At 38.7% G+C, this 7,172-nt stretch overlaps 1 non-coding gene across 1 annotated transcript; it reads right to left on the bottom strand.

The window, feature by feature from the left end:
- Nucleotides 1-6,829: 6,829 nt before the first annotated feature.
- Nucleotides 6,830-6,963, bottom strand: LOC118678020. Its single transcript, XR_004974708.1, has one exon. It is a non-coding gene; the product is annotated as a U11 spliceosomal RNA (small nuclear RNA).
- Nucleotides 6,964-7,172: the final 209 nt, after the last annotated feature.

The following is a 7,172-nucleotide window of genomic DNA, read 5'->3' as shown; positions in this document are numbered from 1 at the left end:
CTGTAGCGGTGGTCATCCTTAGAGGCGCTGGTGGGGGGCAGGGAATCAGGGGGGCAGTGAGGCCAAAGGGAAAGTAACTGTCAAACCTTCTCACTTGGCACCATTCTTTAAATTGTACATGACTGTTTCATAGCTGTACCTGCTCAGGGCGGGGCTCCAATCTCCTGGAGTGGGGTGGGGGCTGGGCCAGGGCGGAGCCAGGTGGGCTAGGAGGGCGGGTTTAGTCACACCCCCAGCGAGGTTCATTGAGCTTCCTCTGTGGAGATGGCACTGCTGCTGTCAGGGGGGGGGGAGGCGGGGAGGGTCTGACCCTGGAGGGCCGCTCAGGTCTGCCTCCACCCGGGTCTGTGGTTGTAGGGAGGAGAGGTGTGCCCAGCCCCAGTGGAGGGGGCCCTGCAGCGGCCCTCTGGGGTGCTGACGGGTGGTCTCCAGCGTGCTATTGTTGTGGACGCCCCTGGCAGGAGTGGCAGGGGAAGAGATTGGAAGTTGGAGGTGTGGGCTGCAGCTACCCCCGAGGCTGGGTCCTCTCCCTGTCCGGTCAGCTTCCCCATCTCCCCGGGGGTGTGGGGGCTGGGGTAGGGTGTCCACGCAGGGAGATTGGAAGAGCTCCCCGTGGCTGCTTCCTCTTCCTTCTTTGCAGTCCGGGCTCCTGTCAAGCACTATCCTCAGACCCCCAGTAACTTGACTCCCACTGCCCGCCCACTGCTGCGCACGCATCAATAAGCAAATTGATTGTTACGCGGACACCATCACAAACAAATTAGCATATTACCTCTTTATATATATAGATATTTTTATGTCAAATAATCCTATTATAAATAAGGTATTTGGAAAGGCTAATTCTGTTCAGTTCCACTTATGTCAAAGGTGTTGTACATGTGACTCAGTTTATTGTAGGTCTTAGATGCCATATAGCATTGAGAAACTTGCATTGATAATAGAATGCTTTAACTCAAAAGGGACTCATATCACTTCCACAAACAAATTGTTAGATATCATTAGTCACATGTTCCCATCGAACCACAAGATTGTTAGAAGAAAAATCTTCCAGAAAGATACATACATTCAAGGAAATATGCTAGGGAGTGAAGAGAGCTTGAAATATTTGGCAAATAGCAATGACTACAACATACCTATAATCAATTCACTATCTGAAATTTGGATTGAGTCTTGATCATATGTGAACCCAATTTTTGCACTGACAGAGAGAGGTTTAAGAGTCAAATTCTCTACCAATGTTTTCTCATTTTATGTTGCAATTTGTTGGATTTCTGATCCTCTGCTCTTGTCTGGTTCCTACATGTTTCTTAAATTGCAACTTGTTCTTCCTAGATAAAACTCTTTCATAACTTTCCTAGCCAAGAACAATACTACCCAATGATCCTTGCTGTTATCTAGAACCCAAATTTCTTTTTAATCTATTTGTTTTCTGGTCCCATAATGCACAGAGTTTCCAAGTTGAATTTTTCAAAATAGTACTGCTATTACACATGAGAACACATACCTCCAAAATTATTCTGAGAGTTTCTGGCAGCAGGATTGGCTGAGGGGAAAGCATTTTCTAGCCAGAAAACATACTAAGTCATGATTATACAGCACACACAGGGAGGTTTCAAACTCTACTAGCAGAGGAAATTAAATGCTTCCATTTTCAGTGATTGGATTATTTTATTACATCCAGGAAGTGGCACTGCTCACAGACACAAAAAATGGATTTTATGTATAAGCTGGATTAGTGAATCAAATATAAATGCCTATCAGAGAAACTATTAAAAGTTGCTTAGCTCTCCTCCAGTCATCAAGGAATCATAGGCATTGTGAAAAATCAAGATTGGTTCTTCATATCTGTACATAAATCATTAAGCATTTAATTAAGTTATTGTCTAGAATTAGGTACAGTATTTTTTAAAATATATTTTTATTGATTTCAGAGAGGAATGGAAAGGGAGAGAGAGCTAGAAACATCAATGATGAAAGCAAATCATTGATTTGCTGCCTCCTGCATGCCCCACACTGGGGATCGAGCCCACAACCTGGGCATGTGCCCTGATTGGGAATCAAATCATGACCTCCTGCTTCATAGGTTGGCACTCAACCACTGAGCCATGCTGGCTGGGCTCAAATTGCCTTTTTTTTATTTTTTATTTTTATTTTTATTGATTTTTCACAGAGAGGAAGGGAGAGAGATAGAAAGTTAGAAACATCGATGAGAGAGAAACATCGACCAGCTGCCTCCTGCACATCTCCCACTGGGGAAGTGCCCGCAACCCAGGTACATGCCCCTGACCGGAATCGAACCCGGGACCCTTCAGTCCGCAGGCCGACGCTCTATCCACTGAGCCAAACCGGTTTCTGGGCTCAAATTGCCTTTTAATGTATTTTTCTTTATATCCAAGGAAATAGCTAAGCCTCTGTTGAAATGAAACATATCATTTAGGGCTTTCTAATTATCCCATGTGTTCCCGTATCTCAAAATATATTTTTATTTTAACTGGTATCCTCTGGAGAAAACACCTTAAACCTAAGAAAGTACTGCAATGGTGCAAATTCCAGACAATTGTCTCTTCAATCAGATTTTAAATTTATGGAGAGAATGGGTCTTACTGTGTCATTTTTATATTTGTTCAGATTTTTACAATTGATCACTGAGGAGATCAGCTGGTAGGCTCTCCATAAAATGAATAATGAATGAGAAAGTGATAACATACTACTTACTGAGTTCAGTAAAAGAGGAAATATTTTAAAATATAAATCACTCCAGAAAGATACATACATTCAAGAAATAGTAGAGGAGAAAGAAGATTTTTCTTTGACCCTCTTAAGGTCCCTGTCAGGGTCTGAAAATTAAATTGACAAAATAGATTAACAGAAGAAAAGCACACAAATTTCACTGAATTTTTACACACACATGGGATTTTTTCAGGAGAATGAAAACCTCAGAGAAGGGTCCAGAGTAGGAAGCTATGCTATCTTTTAGACAAAGATTAAATTTGTGAAAAAAAAAAAATAACAAGACAGAGGAGGTCAGGCTAGGAGTACCTGGTAGTAAATGGTGAAGAAGTAATTAGGAAGATAAGGGTTAATTTAGCAAGTTTTGTTTATACAGACTTTTCAGACTCCAATTCCCTCTCTCTTGTGATAAGAATGTCCTCCTAACCATTGATGAAGGGTGGGTCAATTTCACATGGGAGTTTTATGACCTCTTTCATGGAAGAAGAGTGGGGAAGAAGAAATGATATTTTTGTTTCTGCCTTTTTCTCATACTTTTTCAGCTATGATACTAAATATGTCAAGGTGCCATGTTTTGGAATAATGTCCTCAAGCCCATGAATAATTTTTACAAGGTCCAACGTACATTTTGTAAAGAATTAGTTGTTTATTTTTCATGTGTTTTACCTCAAATAACTTTAAAATTTGTATAGGTTCAGTATTGTAGTGTCCTGCTTTCTGTCTTGAGAAATCTGTCTCCTACTGAAAAATCAGTGGCATCTCTGTTTATCCTTTCACATTCTTGATCTGTCCTGAGTGGCAGGAGCAGGATAGGTTGCATTGCATAATGCCTTTCCTTCAGGATTTGAGCAGCCTTGTTCCTCTTAGCCACAGCTACTTACTGACTTTAAGTATTTTATCCATGTTGAGTTTATTGTTGTGTATGGTATAAGTTGGTGGTCTCTGGATGCTTTGAGTCTTTATCTGATCTAATTAATCAGAAATAGCATTTGACACTGTCCTGCACTAGAGATTGAAAGGTGTAGCAGACCTACCTGATACATAGTCACAAACCCAAATAGGCAACTAAAATGAAGAGACAAAGAAACAACCCCCAAAAGAAAGGACAAGAGAATTCTCCAGAAGAAGAGCTAAATCAGACATAAAAAAATTAATCAGATATAATGTTCAGAATATGATGGCAAAGATCATGAGAAAGGAAACAGTAACTATGCAAAAAGACCACTAAGAAATGAAGAATGAAATAGCATGAATAAAGAACACAGTAGAAGGAATACACAGCAGATAGGGGAAGCTGAGGATTGGATCAGTGAATTAGAAGACAGGTTAGAAAAAAAAATCACACAATCAGAGAACCAAAAAGAAAAAAGAACTAAAAGACAGGGGACAGTTTAAGGAAGCAGTGGGACAACATGAAACAGACAATATTCACATAGTAGAAGTGACAGAAGGAGAAGAAATTAAATAATGAATAGAGATGGTATTTCAAGAAATAATGGCAAAAAGCTTCCCTATCATGGTGAAGAAAACAGTCATACAAGTTCAGGAGGCACAGATAATCCCTATTAAAAAGAACTCAAACAGACTCACACCTAGACACATCATAATTAAAATTCCAAAAATTAAAGACAAAATGAGAATCTTAAAGTCAACAAGAGAAAAGTTATTTGTTATCTACAAAGGAGCTCCCATAAGGCTGTCAGCTGCTATTTCAAAAGAAACTCTATAGGGAAAAAAGGAATGGCATGAAGTGTTCAAGGTAATTAAAAGCAAGGATCTGAAACCAAGATTACTATATCCAGCAAGGCTATCATGCAAAATAGATGGCAAAATAATGTGCATCAAGACAAAAAAAAAAGAAAGAAAGAAAAAGGCTGAAGGAGTTCATCATCACCAAACAAACTAGCATAGCAAAAATGCTAACAGGACTGCTGTAATGAGACAAAGGAATAGAGGGAGAGAGAAAAATAGTCATAAAGAATTAAAATGGCAGTAAATCAGAACTTATCAATAAGTAACCTTAAATGTAAATGTATTAAATGTTCCAATCAAAAGACATAGGGTAGCTGAATAGACATAAAAACATGACCCAATTGTGTGCTGTATACAAGAGATCCACCTCAGAACAAAATACTCACATAGGATGAGAGTCAAAGGATGGGAAAAAAATTCCATGCAAACGGGAAAGAAAAAAAAAAGCTGGGGTAGTAATCCTCATATCTTACAAAATAGACTTCAAAGTGAAGGCCATCACAGGAGACAATAAAGTTTAATACTTAATTCTAAAGAGATCCATCTAACAAGAAAATATAATCCTGGAAAACAAATATGCACCCAATATAGGAGTGCGCAAACATTAAAAAAAAAGAAATACAAAAATAAAAATAAAAACTTCTACAGGACTTTAAGGGAGAGATTGAAGCAATACAGTCATAGTAGGGAACTTTAACACCCCACTGGCTTCACTGGATAGATCCTCCAGACAAAAAAATTAACAAGGAAACAGTGACTAAATGATACCCTGGATCAAATGGATTTAATTGACATTTATAGAAAACTAGAGGCATGGTGCATGAAATCTGTGCACGAGTAAGATCTCTAGGCCTGGCTGGCAATCAGGGCTGATCCAGGCCTTCCTTCCCCCCACTGCCAGCTGCCAGCTGGGTCTTTCTTTGTTTTGAACCACCACCTAGTGGTCAGCACACGTCATAGGGAGTGGTTGAACTCCTGGTAGGTTGAACTCCCAAGGGGACAATTTGCATATTAACCTTTTATTATATAGGATTTTAACCCAGAGCTGCAGAATATACATTCTTCTCAAGTGTACATGGGTCATTCTCAAAGATAGACCACATATTAGTACACAAAATAAGTCTCTACATGTTCAGGAAGGTTAAAATAACATCAAGGTTCTCCTCAGATCACAATGGAAGGAAATTAGAAGTCAACTACAGTAAAAACACTCAAAAACATTTTAACACATGGAGGCTAAATAGCATGTTATTTAATAATGAACAGGTTACCAACCAGGTCAAGAAAGAAATAAAGAACTTCCTGGAAACAAATGAAAATGAACACAGAATAACCTAAAAATCTATGGAGCATAGCAAAAGCAGTCCTGAGAGGGAATTTCATAGCATTACAAGCCTATTTCAAAAAATAAGAAAAGTTAATAATAAACTTTTTAATTCCACAAATTAAAAATTAGAAAGAGAACAACAAACAAAAAATATCCCAGAGTAAGTAGAAGGAAGACAATAATAAAGATGAGAGCAGAAATAAATGACATAGAGACAAAAAGGACAATACAAAAAATCAGTGAAACCAAGAGCTTGTTCTTTAGAAAGATAAACAAGATTGATGTATAGTTAACCAGATTTATTAGGAAACAAAGAGAGAGGACCTAAATAAGTAAAATTAGAAATGAAAAGAAACAAGTAATAACTGACAACACAGAAATACAAAGGATTGTAAGGAAATACTATAAACAACTATATGCCAACAAGCTGAACAACGTTGATGAAATGGACAAATTTCTAGAAAAATGCAAACTTCCAAAATGGAATCATGAGGAATCAGAAAACTGGAATAGGCCAATAACAACTAATAAAATAGAAGCAGTAACTAAAAAAACAACAACAACCAGCAAACAAAAGCCCTGGTCTGGACAGCTCCCCAGGGGAGTTTTACCAAACATTCAAAGAAAAACTAAGACTTATGCCCCTAAAACTATTCGAAAAATTCTAAGAGGAGGGAACACTTCCAACCTCTTTTTATGAAGCCAGTAGCATCCCAGTTTCAAAACCAGATAAAGACACTAGAAAAAAAGAGAATTACAGGCCAATATCCCTGATGAACACAAATGCTAAAATCCTCAACAAAATATTAGCAAATCAGACTCAACAATATATGAAGATCATCCCACACGCCCTAACCAGTTTGGCTCAGTGGATAGAGCGCCAGCCTGTGGACTGAAGGGTCCCAGGTTCAATTCCGGTCAAGGGCAGGTACCTTAGTTGTAGGCACATCCCCAGTAGGGGGTGTGCAGGAGGCAACTGATCGATGTTTCTCTCTCATCGATGTTTCTTTTTTTTTTTTCACGGGCGCCAGGACCAACGATCACCAGCTGCCCAAGTACCAAAAAATTATGCTTCCGAAATCTCTTGATGTCGATTCCGCACGTAGAGCAATCAGGCTGCTCTACGTGTGCCACTCACGACAGAAGCCCTTTTTCTCATGGATGTTTCTAATTCTCTATCCCTCTCCCTTCCTCTCTGTAAAAAATCAATAAAATATATATTAAAAAAGAAAATCACACCACAAACAAGTAGGATTTATTCCAAGGATGCAAGACTGTTACAAAATTTGCAAAATGATAAACATGTTACTTCACACAAATTGAAGGAAGAGAATCACATGATTATGTAAATAGACACAGAAAA

The sequence above is a fragment of the Myotis myotis genome, unplaced genomic scaffold (genome assembly GCF_014108235.1).
Source record: "Myotis myotis isolate mMyoMyo1 unplaced genomic scaffold, mMyoMyo1.p scaffold_m19_p_2, whole genome shotgun sequence".
In the NCBI taxonomy this organism is placed as follows: domain Eukaryota; kingdom Metazoa; phylum Chordata; class Mammalia; order Chiroptera; family Vespertilionidae; genus Myotis; species Myotis myotis.
The sequence above is the reverse complement of the archived record's forward strand: the minus strand, read 5'-3'. Positions and strand labels throughout refer to the sequence as shown.